Raw genomic sequence first — 14,116 nt, forward strand, 5'->3', positions numbered from 1 at the left:
GCTGTTGCAAAGATGGCAGCACCCACAGCCAATAAGGAGGGAATATGCTAATTGACTGCCATGTTCTCAAAGATGGCAGCACCCACAGCCACAAGATGGTGGCACCCAGTCCTCTCAGCCCTCCAGAGTCCCCCAGTTCCCTCAGCCCCCCAGCCACCCAGGGCCGGCCCGAGGCGCAGGCAGCCTCAGATGGTGGCTTCCCAGGGCCTTCCAAGGCTCAGGTAACCAGGGCCAGCTGAGGCTTGCGCTGCTGGCAATGGCAGCAGCAGAGGTGTGATGAGGCGTCACCTTCCACTGATCACCGGGTTGCCTCCTGCCACTGAGGGCTCCCAGACTGTGAGAGGGGACAGGCCAGGCTGAGGGACCCCTACTCCAGTGCATTAATTTTCATGTACCGGGCCTCTAGTATGAGAATAATTTTAAATAAATAAATTTAACAAATTTCTGATTATTTACTTAGAATCTTAGAGCTCAAATAATATGTTATAAGGAAAAGCTCCACAGGACTCTGAGGAATTCAAAATTTTTATTCTGATATGATTTGCAAATCAGAGAACATACCCTTCAGTATAAACTGAAGACATTCTCTGAAATAAGGCAAGGGTTTTAAAAGCAAGAGTTTCAAGGAACTGATGGTTAAAAGGATGAGTTACTAAGGAAACAAGATCATTACCTTAAATCATTCAGTTTCTGATTGGTTGGGGCAACTGGACTCTCAAGGGTCAGCTGACACAGCAGTCAGCAAGTAGAATTGTGAGATAAAAACAATGGATAGTTTCAGTTGACTCCAATTTTTGGCTGTTTCTCGTGACTCAGGTAACTGGCTGGAGTATCAAGTGTCTGTAAAAGATGGGGTGCTATCAATTACTCAGTGATTACATGCATTGACTCACTCCAGAATTCATGAGTAGAAATGTTCTAGTTACATTGGGTAAGTGAGGTAGAGTTATAAGACATGGTAAGCAGGGGAGGGGTGGTCATAAGGCATGTGCCAATGCCTCAGTTTCCCTTGGAGTATGCAAAATAAACTAGTAAACAAGTTTTGTGTTGAAATGGACAATACAGGCAATGCAATTCATCAGAGTCAGACTTTAAACTGCAGTATGGGAGACTGCAGCAGGTTCAGACACCAAATTGCAGAAGGGTACAGATATTTGGTCACAAAATTATGATATTAGAATCCTCATTGTACACATGTTTATTGACAAATTGCTTTCAGGGAACATATGCTAGAACTGTGGGATGGAATGATGTCCTTTAAACTACATGATTACCTTCATTAGCCATTACCTTTCTAAAAACATGGCTTTTGCCTGATTAAAGAAAAACAGGTTTTCATTTTTATTTTAATGTACAATATATTAAAACTGTTGAAATTTATATTGCGTTGTGTTTACTTGAAATTTGTATCTAATCTTTTACAAATGACTTAAACTTGTCCATTTTTTAATCAAATTACTTATCGTTGTGTGTGTGTGTGTGTGTGGTGTGTGTGTGTGTGTGTGTGTGTGTGTGTGTGTGTGTGCGCGCGCGCATGCACGTGCATGCACGCTATTGATTTGTAAGGTCTTATCTTTTAAGGACACTAATTATTTGATTAATTGGTTGCAAACATTTATCCTAGCTTATCATTTTTTTCAGCTATACTTTAAAATATTGAATTCCAACTAGATAAATGAAATGACAAATTCCTAAGGAATGATGAAAACGGTGAATATTTATTATTATTTGGTTAATTAGTCCACTGTGGATAACTCATCCATAAAGTCAAAATACCATATATTTCTCTGTTTTGGACACAGAAATCACTTAAACTAGTCATAAGCAGTGATCAAAACAGCTAAATGATTACTAGTCTCCATTATAGAAGCTTTCAAATCTTATTTGAAAAATAGCTGTGTAAATAAAGATGAATGCTCAAAGAAAATATTTAATTGTCAATGACTAATTTGAAATCAAATTTTATAAGATGTTTAAAAAACAAACACAAAATGAAGTGGATATTAGAAGTTATATGGTACATTTGATCTAACAGAGACTAATATAAACGAATCTCTCCTGGGATTAAATTGTGAATTTTTCTCATTAAAACACTCTACCTTAAATGAACTCCTTTCTATGCATGCTTATCTAAAAGAAAAAAAAATTGCTAATTAAAAGTTTGTATATGTATGAATTTGTATAAAATAATAAAATAAAAATGCAAATAAATAATTATATTTAGAATATATAAATACACTTACAAATGCATAGTTTCATATCTAAGGTTTAAATTATATTTTGCAATATTTTATTCTGTTTCACCCCTAGCTTCTGACAAATAAGTTTGAGACTTTAGTGCCAGCCTTATATGTCCTTCTTACTTTATTCTCCATACCAATTATCAAATCCTTTCTTCTCTAGCTCCTTAAGCATTCCCCAAACTTTGTTTCATTCTTCTCAAGCTTCTTGTCACAAACTGAGTAGTCCAGATAACTTTTACTGCCTGTATTACTCCCAAAACTTTCACATTTATTTCTCTCCTGGTTTGATAATAAGAACTATCTTCTCTCAACAATTCTGATCAGGCTGATATCTTTTTAAAATTAAATTTATTGGAATGACACTAGTCAATTGGAACATAAAGCTTGTGTAGTTCTCTCATGACCTTAGGATAAAATCCAAACATTTTGAAGTGATTATAAGACCTACTTTCTCCAGTATAATGTTGCTCAATATTTTTTTTTTCTTTTGGATTTTACATCCCAAGTTCCCAGGGCATGTTTCATCTCCTCAAATATGCTATTATTTATCTTATCTTGTTTTTCCAGAATTTAAAATAAAACAATAAAAACACTTTGAGGAAATAATTTGAACATAAATGGCTTATTTGTGAGTTGATCTCAGGAAGCCAACACAGTTGAGTTAATGGGCGAGTTACTATCATGAGTACCTGACCAGGGATCACTGAGAAACTGTGTGGTACAGACTCTAAGTATTGTCCCCTGAATGGACAAGAGCTGGAGATTTTATCCACAATGTCTCATCCTCATTTTTGTGAGCTGCTCACAGAGCTCCCTGACAACTCTGACTTGCCCTGAAAGGGGGCCAGTTCAGGGCTGACTTCTACATTAATCAGTGCCTATGGCCTATGATACTTTTAGAGGCTTCCAAAGTAAGTTTTAACTTCTTTTAACTCATAATTTTAAAAAAGAATATAATACAGTATGGGTTTTACTTGTTTTCCTATCAACACAGTCATCAAATATAACATTTAATATTATTTTATGGAGAGAGTGGCCCATGAAGACCAATTAGCCTAGGGTCCACAGAAGTCATATGTCCCTAAGATAAGTAGGCTCCTGCAGCCAGAACACTCTCAAGTAAAAAATCACAGATGCAAAAAGTAGATAACTTGACAGCATTTGGTACAGAGCACTTATAAGTGTTAAAATATTTGTTCTTTGCAAAACGCTCACTCTATGCCATTTACTTCACATCCTCCTCCTGCAATAGACCCCTGATATACACACATACACTCTCACAGCTGCTTCTGATAAATTCTGTTAATTTCTCCATTCCAAGTTTAAAAGTCACTGCATCTGGGAAGTGTTCTCTGATCCCCATGTGTAGATTAGATGCAGTTTTTATGTACTTTGAGATCTTCTTATATTTCCTCTGTAATCATGCTTTTCACACAGGGATTGAATCCTTACCTGCATTCCTCCACTGTAGTAGATTATATGTCCTGTGTGTAGGATCCATGTTTACATGTATTTGCATCTGGCAAGCACAGCGATTAGCATACTATGGGTAGTCAAGGAATATGTTAAACTGATTAGTAGTCATAAACTTGTTCTTAAATTGTTGAGTTTGATGTCAGGTTTGTTTAAGAAGAGTGTACTGGATGATGTTATGTCAAGATGGCTAACGCTGAACATGGCTCCAAAATCATTCTCCCTGGATACCTCTGGGTAGGAGTTAGGCAAAAGAAAAAAAAGTGTATGTATTTGGCAGAAGTGAAGCAGAAACCATTACTCTCAAAAGGATGTCACAATCAGCCAAAGTGACAGAAAGAGATGTCCAACTATTCCTCACTCTCCTCTGTTTCATATTCAGCTTATCTTCTTGACTGCCGGCCAGGCTAGCCAACAGAGGATTTAAGTCTGCCATTAAGGGCTTGCCTGTAAACTTGGTTACACACAAGACCATCTTCCCAGAGGTGGCAATTTCAATAGTCTTTTGTGGGAGGTCCTTCTTCTCAGCACCTCTCTGGTGTCCAAAGGTACTGTAATTGGCTTTTTTTCTTTCCCCGAAAGCATCAACTTGCTTTAGACATACGGGTTATTGGTTGTTTCTTTGATTCACCCAATTTTCTACCCAAGTTTTACCATACTTATATCTAATTCCTATAATAAATCCATTATTTCCATAAAATGTATAGTGGATCTGTTTTTACCCCCTGAACTCTAATACAGGCAGTGCAGTGTTTAATTCCATGGATGTACCACAAGATGTTAAACTACCCCCGTATTGTCATATATTTAATTGGTTCTCATCTTTTTAAAAATTAATTTATTTTTATTCACATATTTAATCTTAACACTGTAATGAAGAATCTTGCTTATAAATATTCACTAACATTTCTGCTATTTTTCAGTGATGATCTTGACATATTCTTTAGACTATAGGATTCTTACTTTACATGTGTCTTATTCTTTTGAAAAGGAATTGAAGAAGTGTTTTATGTTCTGTTTTTACAAATGTTGTGTGATAGGATGCCCTTGTGAATATTCTTTATCAGCTGTGGTTGAGGCACAGTAGCTACAAAACTAAACAATAAGTGACAAGCATCCCCTCAATTCAAAGTAAGGTGTTAAACCACTGTTGTTGGACCTACTAAGAATGTAATAAAAAAATGATTTTTGTCATATGAAACACAACGTTGGATTTAGAGATACACATAATGTTTTTTTTTTTATATCTTCATGAGGTTGAGGAGATCTAGCCTAAATAATTACCATATATATATTTTTTTTCCTGAACCTCCCTGCTACCATAAAGAACATGATAGTGAAGGAAGTTTTCCATTCATTTCAAAGCTAGTGAAAGAAACTTTCAGAAGGCCACCTGGAAAATTTTATATTTATTACCTGGACTTTTTTTAGGGGGAAAGGTGATGGGATATAAAAGCTAAGAATAATGGTAATTAGGCCACATCTAAAAGACTAGGATTACAACCTGGGGCTGGAATGACCTCTAGTAGCAGAGAGAGTAAAGGTGGCTACATGGAAAGAAGCTGTGCATGGCAGATGTAAGACCTCCAAACCCAACATGGGTCACTTTGTAGAAAGTCAGCCAGGACTCATCTTGAAAAGAACTTTGCCCAAGAGAATCACTTAGAGGTATGGCAAGGCTCCAACAGAAAGGGTTGTGTGGAAGAAAATATAGGATGCCAAAACTGAGGCTTGGAATAAAAAGTAAGCCAGAGTGAATCTAGCTCTCCCGGAAATTTCAGTTGGATGTCCTCAGTGAGAAAATCTCTGAGAAACGTACAGAATTCATCAGAGAAAAGGTCCTCTTTCAAATCCACTATTTGCAGTATGCACTAATACCACATCACAAACATACTTGTAAAGTAACACCTTTTTTAGTCCCTTAAATAATCTCCTCTGTTTTGCTCATAGCTATAAAACTAAAGTATTAGAAACCACAGCTAGAGAATGGAGCAAAAGGGAAAGGGGTGTCAACTACAAAGAGAAAAAATAAAGAAAAGATGTTAAGTAGGCCCTTCTTCCTCCATTGCAGGCTCCTTAGACTCAAGCTGGACCAAACTGAGGAAGGTGAGAAGTTACACCTTTAAAAGATGTTCAGAGTTGTCTTATGAAACTCTGTTGGGTATTATAATAGCTAAACTCTGACTGTACATTTGTCTAAAGTGATCAAAATAATTTTAAACATGTAAGAATTATATGTTTAAAATGTAAAATTATAGCAGACAGAGTTCACCCAAGATACAAAGAAAACAAAGCCACATATTCAGATTTTAAAATGAAAAACGCTTTGTATTTGAGCCCTATGGACTTCTCTGTACTTTCAACATAATAGCTACAGTTGGCTTTAGTTAAAAAACAAAACAGAACCATGGTCATCAGCTCCACATATACAAAAAAAATCACATTGCTCCATAAACTATTTAAAATAATAGAATTTGCCAAAAGAAGAAGCAGAAAGCAGAGTTTCATAAGTCATACTAAAAATCTTACTTTAACATAATTACTTCATCTTATGTTTTTAAATATACAATAATACCCCTTTAAATTTATGAAATTTTTCTAAAAGCTATCTATAATAATTTGCCATCTAATTTCTCAGCCAAGGAATGTATATACTCCCATGTATATACTAAATGGATAATACAAAATGTAAGCAATGCTGTGAGAACATGGTCTAAATATGCAAAAAGTTTTAGACAAAATTATATTCAATGACCATCAATATAATATGCCAAAAGGCATGCATTTCAAAATGAAATGTCCATTTCTTGACATTGACTCCCCATTTTCTAAGAGAAAATGCACTGTATGCAAAATGCATCATGAAATTTTTAAAATCTATTTCTTAATAAATTATATTATCAAACACCTAAAGAAGTAGAAAGAGTATCAGTCATAGAAGCCATTGGACTTAAGTTCTAGTTTACTTACATACTAGCTGCTGTCTTAAGCAAGTCATTTAATCTTTCTCTATATGGCACCTTATCAAAATACAAAATAAAAAACAAAAAAGAGTTAACATGTAATGAGAGATTGCTCCAGAGTTTTAAAAATTCATTCACATAATATCAATTCCATTCTACTCTTATTCAAGAACTATTATTTTATATACTTTACAGATTTAAAAAATAAAGTTTATATAGATTTAGTGATTTTTCTAAAGCCACCTAGAAACTTCAAGATATGCTAGTCAAGTTTTTTACTAGTCTGGTTATTTATCTATACATACCAACCTCACCTCCCCACTTCCACCCCAAAATTCAATGGCTTAAAAAAACAACTCTTTTGTTACCTCATAATTTGGTTTTTGACTAGTATCAGCTGTTTCACATGGTGTCAGTGCTTCAATCATCTGGTGGACATTGGGCTGGAATATTAAAGAGGGATGGCTCTCCTGCATAGCAGAGCTGATGTTTTCTGTTGACTGGTCATTTGACATGGGCTTTGAAACAGAATCTCTACACATTGTTTATCCATATGGCTTGGGCTTCTCATAACATGGTGGTTGATTTCCAAGAGGAAGATTCCCCAAAGCAAGAGTTCCAAAAGACCAAGAAGAAAGCTACAGGCCTTTTATGATCCAGCCCTGGAAGTCAACCAGTGTCATTTCTATTATAAAGCAGCCTTGATTTAGTATTCATGCCACACAAGGGCATGAATACTTGGAGACTGAGGTCACTGTGGGGAATCTTGCAGACTTAGCTACCACATTGAATATAAAGCCACTGCATCAAATTATTTTTGTTTAATAGTATTGATCCAATTATTTCAAATGGTGGTTGATAAATATAAAATGAGAAAGTAATTAATGGCTCACTAAAATAGAACTATTTATCTTGTCTACTATATTCCTAGAACACTCTAACCATATGATATGTTCATATGAATTTAAAGTAAATTATCTGTTTGCATATCTATCTATCCTCATACTGAAAAATACTTATATGTAAAATTAGGGTAACAACATAAATGTCAATATCTCTTTTACCAATGTTGAAATTCTGACTTCATCAATTACTATATATACAATTTTGACATGGTAATGGATAATATTATAGAACTTCAGTATACTTTTTAGTATAATCCTATATAATAAAAGCCTAATATGCTAAGTGCCTGGTCATCCATTCAACCAATCAAAGCATAATATGCTAATGATATGCTAAGGCCGCTCAACCGCTCACTATGACATGCACTGACTACCAGGGGGCAGACAGTCAACCAGTCAGCCAGTTGCTATGATGTGCACTGACCACCAGGAGGCAGACGCTCCAACAAGTAGGTTAGCTTGCTGCTGGGGTCTGGCCAATCGGGACTGAGAGAGATGGGCCAGACACTCCCTAGAGCCCTCTTGCGGTCCCTCCCCAGCTGGCCAACCTCTTGCATTTCTCCCCAGCCCTGATCGTGCACCAGTGGTGTCCCTTGGCCTGGCCTGTGCCCTCTTGCAATCTGGGACCCCTCAGGGGATGTTGGAGAGCTGGTTTCAGCCCGATCCCGCAGGGCAAGCCGAGGGACCTCACTGGTGCACGAATTTGTGCACTGGTCCTCTAGTACATTAATAATAACAGGTTATAAAGTAGCTACTTCTCTGTTGATTATGAAGATTAATTAATATTGTACTTGAAGAATGCTTAGTATAAAAGCTGAAAGGTACCAAGTTGTTAAGTATAAAGAGCTACTTCTATCATAGCCAGAAAACAATTATATTTAGCAAATATAATTTTTAGACTATAAACTTAGGAAACACAAAAAGAAACTATTTTATCTCTATGAAATGGAATTTGATTTCTATTTCAAGGCTCCATTCTGAAAGGGGTGGTTTTATCTCAATCAATGCAAGGAAATTTCAATACATTTATGTCCTTCCTACCTTTCCCTAAGGCAAAGTATAAGAGTGTGGGGTGAACAAGGAAAGCTCAGATAACCTTAGGGATATTAGAGAGCAGAGAAATCTAAGCTATATGTCCCCAACTAGATTCTGAAAAGGTTGGAAGAAGCCCAGTTTTTCTGGCCCCTAACTGTGTTGCACCTGGACCAAAGATCCTTAAGTTTTACCACTACTTCATGATCTCATATTGATTTGGAAACAACACATATTTCGCATGTGCTAGAAAGGAGTAAGAAAGTTGAGAGAATAAACTAGACCCAGAGTGGACTTGTGTTTAGGTTCAGGAACTGAATGATTCTCAGATGAAGGAGAGCATTTTAGCAGATGACAACATGGTTATGTGCCTTAAGGCCCTCCTCTACCCATCCCACACCACTCATTCCTTGAGCTCGCCAGAACCAAAGATACAATCCTGTAAATACAATCCTAGTAAGGCAAAATACTAAATTGATAGATTATAATTATTTCCATTATTGCAGTGAGATTCCAAAAATAATTTTCATTTAATTATGGAGAAAATAACATTTTCCTACATGAATTACTTGCTTAGATTTGTATCAGTTGCATATGGAACCAAAAGAAATGTAATTACATATATTTTTCCACATTTTTAAAAACAGAACAAGTCATAGTTGTGATATCAGATATGAAAACCCTATCACAGCTCACCATAAAATCAGTTGAAAGTCATTCTCCTTTTTTGGATAAATTGCCTTATGGCTATAGTGGGGAATGTCCTAAATGGAACACTATTAAATTATCTCTGTATGTAACTTTATAAAAATCTATGTTGTTTCAATCTGTTGCTATTTTTGTTTGTTGTTGTTATGTGTTTTGTTTTGTTTGAGATGGGTTGATTGAATTGAGCAGAAAATAGAATAGAATGATAGAGTGTTAGCATAAGTAGACAATACTTATGCATAGGATATCAAAACTTCTTAGAGTCTATAGAGGTCTTTCTGGCAGTTGTTCAAAAGGCCATTTTCAAGTATCAAGAACAGCAACAATATTCACTTCTAATGAGTTTTTATTTGTCCTGCTATGACATGGGACATAAGATCTCAAAGACAATTGAGCCACTGTGACTTAATATATCATTTTCTCCTGTTTCCAAGTAGCAGAGTGTTATGTTTATACCGTGCCGTGTCAAACCTTATAAATCAACCTCTAAAGACAGAGGATAAACAGTCACATCACAAAAAGCATGTGGACAAATGTTTGATCTCACAAGTCACAGCTCACTGAGCAGCCTTCCCCAGAGCGTCTATCTCGGCCCTTGTCAGCGACTTGCCCAGAACATGCTGCATTTTGCATCTTTCCTTTCACCAATCTCACCCAGGCTGATGACATGCAATCAAAACTTCAGAAACAAATCAATGAATGCCTTACTTTCTAAGGTCTTTGTTGACTTGTCTGGTGACTGGTGACAATGGTTCCAGCACCTTAAGAATAGCGTGGCCTGACTAAACCCCATGTCTCAGTGCTCAATGAACAGGATCTAGCATAACATTTCTAAGCGACAATGAAGAGTATTTTGTTGGGAGATTGTAAAACATGGCACCTTCTTAAGTCACTTTATAATTAGTTCTTAGGAAATGGCAGAGGGAACTCATGCAGACATAAAATCACCATGTAAGCTACAGACTGTGTGGAAACCACAATGTGCCAAAAACACCTGACCCACCGTGGGAGGAAGGGATACGAGTCCAACTGTGCTGCCCCAGATGGAGTCATATGGATCTTCGGCCACTGAGATAAAATGCAGTCCACTTGAATTAAAATGTCAGGATTTCACAAAAGAAAATAATCTGGGATCCCTCCCATATTTGCCATCAACCTCTTTATATCTTTTAAGGATCAGTGAATATTCTGTACTTTAGAACTTTGTTTCTGAGAAGTCAGATGTAATTGTTGTCTTTGTTCTTCTAAAGGTGTCCTTCCCCCCCTCCCTTTTTTTATATTCAGGGGAAAATATTCAAAGTATTTTCTTTACTTTGATTTCCTACAGTTTAAAAATGACATGCCGAGGTGTAGTTTTGGGAGATATTCATTCTGCCTGGTGTTCCCTGAACTTCCTGGGTTTGGTGTCTGACATTAATTTGGAAAAAGTATCAGTCATTATTGTTTCAAATATTTCTTCTGTGCATTTCCCTCATTTTTCTTTTTCTGGCTTTCCCATTACACATATGTTGCACCTTTTGTGATTGTCGAACAGTCCTTGGTGTTCAGTCTTAGTTCTTTTTGCTTTTCAGTTCTGAGGGATTCTATTGAGTATTTAATTCGGCAGTTTCTAAAAATTTTAATATATGTGTAAACTGTATTTAAAAAGTGCATAGTTCATCCTAAATTACAGACTCAAACTTTTTTAAGAATAAAACTCTCAAATAGGAGGCCCCTAGGTGAAAATTACAGTCAAAATTTAGGTTTGTAGCTTTTACTTTTTTAAATAGGAGGACCACAGGCAAGCTATAATCTGAACATAATGGTGCTATAGCAAGTCTCCAAATTTTCTGCCTAAGGGTGTCATATTATACAAGTATACTGTATATCACCTAGCACTTTCAAATAAAACCCACCTTAGCTACTAAGAAAGTAATGAAGATTTGATAGATATAATGAATTCTTGAATCCTGAGTGAGTTACTGAATGGATACCAGCTTTTCAATTATCTTCTTGCAAGATGGTACAGAGAGCCTTCGTTCGCTAAGCATGAATTATATTCTTAGCACCTACAAGTTCTTTTTCTACTTTAGTGTCAGAAGAACATGTTTCCAAGCCAATATTACTAAAGCTTTTGCCTTTTTAAGTTTCATTGAAATGTGAAATATACCTAGAATAAAATATACCTAAAATAAATCTTTAATTACAAAGAAAGAAAAGCAATTGATACAAAAGAATATTATCATAACCAGTATGTGATTAAGAAAAAGTTGCATTTGCCCTTCCCAGTTTGGTTCAGTGGCTATAGCGTCAGCCTGCAGACTGAAGGGTCCTGGGTTTGATTCTGGTCAAGGGCACATACCTAGGTTGCAGGTTCAGTTGCAGGCTCAATTCTCAGCCCTGGTTGGAGAGCGCATGCGCCTCTCTCATATCGATGTTTTTCTCTCTCTGTCTCTCCCTCTCCCTTCCCCTCTCTCTAAAAATCAATAGAAAAATATCCTTGGGTGAGGATCAACAACAACAACAAAAAGTTGTATTCAAAGAATGACTATAGTAAAGTTTCCAGAGAAATGTTTTATGTCTCTTACTGACCACTTACTTCTTTCAGTTACTAGAAATTATTTCCTGGCAATAACTTTGAGGATAATACTCCCCCTCTTCTCTGTCCCTTCATATGGTGAGTTATTAGGCTAAATACTTAATAATAACCCCTTATCTTAAGAAGTCAGAATTGCACAATTAAAGTAACTATTTTGCATGGACACATATTTGGATCCCAGTAAAATTTTTTAAATCATCACCTAACCTAAAATCTCTTCCCAGGTTCTTTGCCATTTTTCATCCTTATCTAGGAACAATTATCCTAACCTTCATCTATTCATCCATTAATTTATTTAACAAATATTTATTAAATCCACAGTATATGCCAAACCCTGTAAAAGCATAAACCAAACAGATGTGGTTGTAGCCTTGTGAAGCATAAACTACAGTGATAAATTCAGATGTTTATGAATTTTGATTTTATTTATAATATAAGTATATACACATAATATTACAGGAGAATATAACAGGGTATAGGACTCATGGGGGACAAAAAGTGGTATTTTCCTAGACCAACATGTAGTGAGATTAGCAACAAGTAGACAAAGGGGATATTTGAAATATAATTTGGAAATAGAACTGACAAAACTTAAGTGGATATTTTAGAATGGACACAGCAGGAGGGAGAAAATATGGATTACGTTTTTTTTGTCCCTAGGCTGAGAAGCAAATGTGTTGGCAAATGTTATAAATCCCCATCTGAGATGCCTTAGGTGTGTCTGAGGTAGGTGTTCAGAACTGAGATGACTGGAAGATGTTTGTGTACTCAAGCCTAACATATAGGAGAGATCCTGGACTGCAGGTGGAATTTTGGAGTCACCGTTATGGAAACGGACACCATGAGATTGGATGACTTCACTTGGGGAGAGTGTGCAGAGCAAGACACTCTCCGCAAAAGGCAACATCCTGAGTGCACAAATACAAACACAAACGTAGGGCAGAGGAGGAGGGGGCTTCCCAGGAGGCATGGGCGTGCGTAAAAGACTCTGGACTTCTGAAGTCCAGCAATCACATGTTCTAGAAAGAGGAGACGGGTCACTGTTGTCAAATGAGATGCCAAAGTAGGAAATGAGGTAGGGAGTGAGTTGTATCCATTAGAAATGGCAACAGAGAAAATATTGCTGACACGAGGGAGGTTTCTTCAGTAAAGTGAAGGAGAAAGTAAGATTGCTCTAGCAGAGGAGGTAACAGCAACCAGATTGATCTTTGAAAGACACGCATCATATTAATAATTATCTTGCTTTAAAAACAGGGTAGCTTTCCATTATCAATGAAATAAAATATTATCTCTTTATCATGGGCTTCCCAAACTTATCCTAAGCCACTGTCTTATACTTAAAACGCTTCTCACTGACCTCTTCGCAACCACGTTAAGGTCTTTGAACGTGGTTTTCCTCCCCTTTGAAAGAAAAAGTTTTCACACTTTTATTTCAGAGAGCATATCTCCTTATTGATTTTAAACAGCTCTTCAGTATATCTTAATTATATATCTGTAGTAGATGCTCCAAGTATATTTTAGTGCCTACATTATATTTTCAAAATGCAAATATATTCTGAAACCTTTTAACCACCAATAAAAAAATGAAATAAAAAATTTTTGCCGGTTCACAAAAACCAATTTGCTAAGGGCAAAGTATTATCTTTTAAATATACAAATGAGACCATAAAAAAGTCAGCTTAAAAAACCTCAATGGGTTTCCATCATAATTCGAAGAACATCTTACCACCAGCTAAAAGGCCCTGATAATCTAGCCTCTTCCTATTTCTCCCAGCTTACCTTGTACAACTTTCCCTCTTTCTTGCTCCATTTCAGCCACAAGGACCTTCCCTCAGTTCCTAAAACACCCCAGGCTCACTTCTGTGTTTGTCTTTAAATTTAATGTTCCTTATTAAGTTCTTCTCAGTCACTCAGGTCTCAGCTCAAACGACAGGTCCTCAATGCTACCCTGATTATTTTTCCTAGTGCTTGTCCCCACTCTTCTAATTATCTTCTTGATGGCCGGTCACCCACCAGCATGAGCTTCCGTGAGTGCAGGGGATTTTTTTGTTCACTGCTGAAGTCTGAATGTATTGCACAGAACTAGGGATTAAATATTTTTTTCTCCAATGAATTAATTAATGGATAGATGAGAAAAGTACCTAAGGGAGTTGTGGCTTAAATGAAAGAACTTTGGTTGGTTTGTTTTTGTTTATAAAGTAAGAGATGTTTGAG

Source organism: Plecotus auritus, assembly GCF_963455305.1.
Source record: "Plecotus auritus genome assembly, chromosome: 2".
NCBI classification, from domain to species: domain Eukaryota; kingdom Metazoa; phylum Chordata; class Mammalia; order Chiroptera; family Vespertilionidae; genus Plecotus; species Plecotus auritus.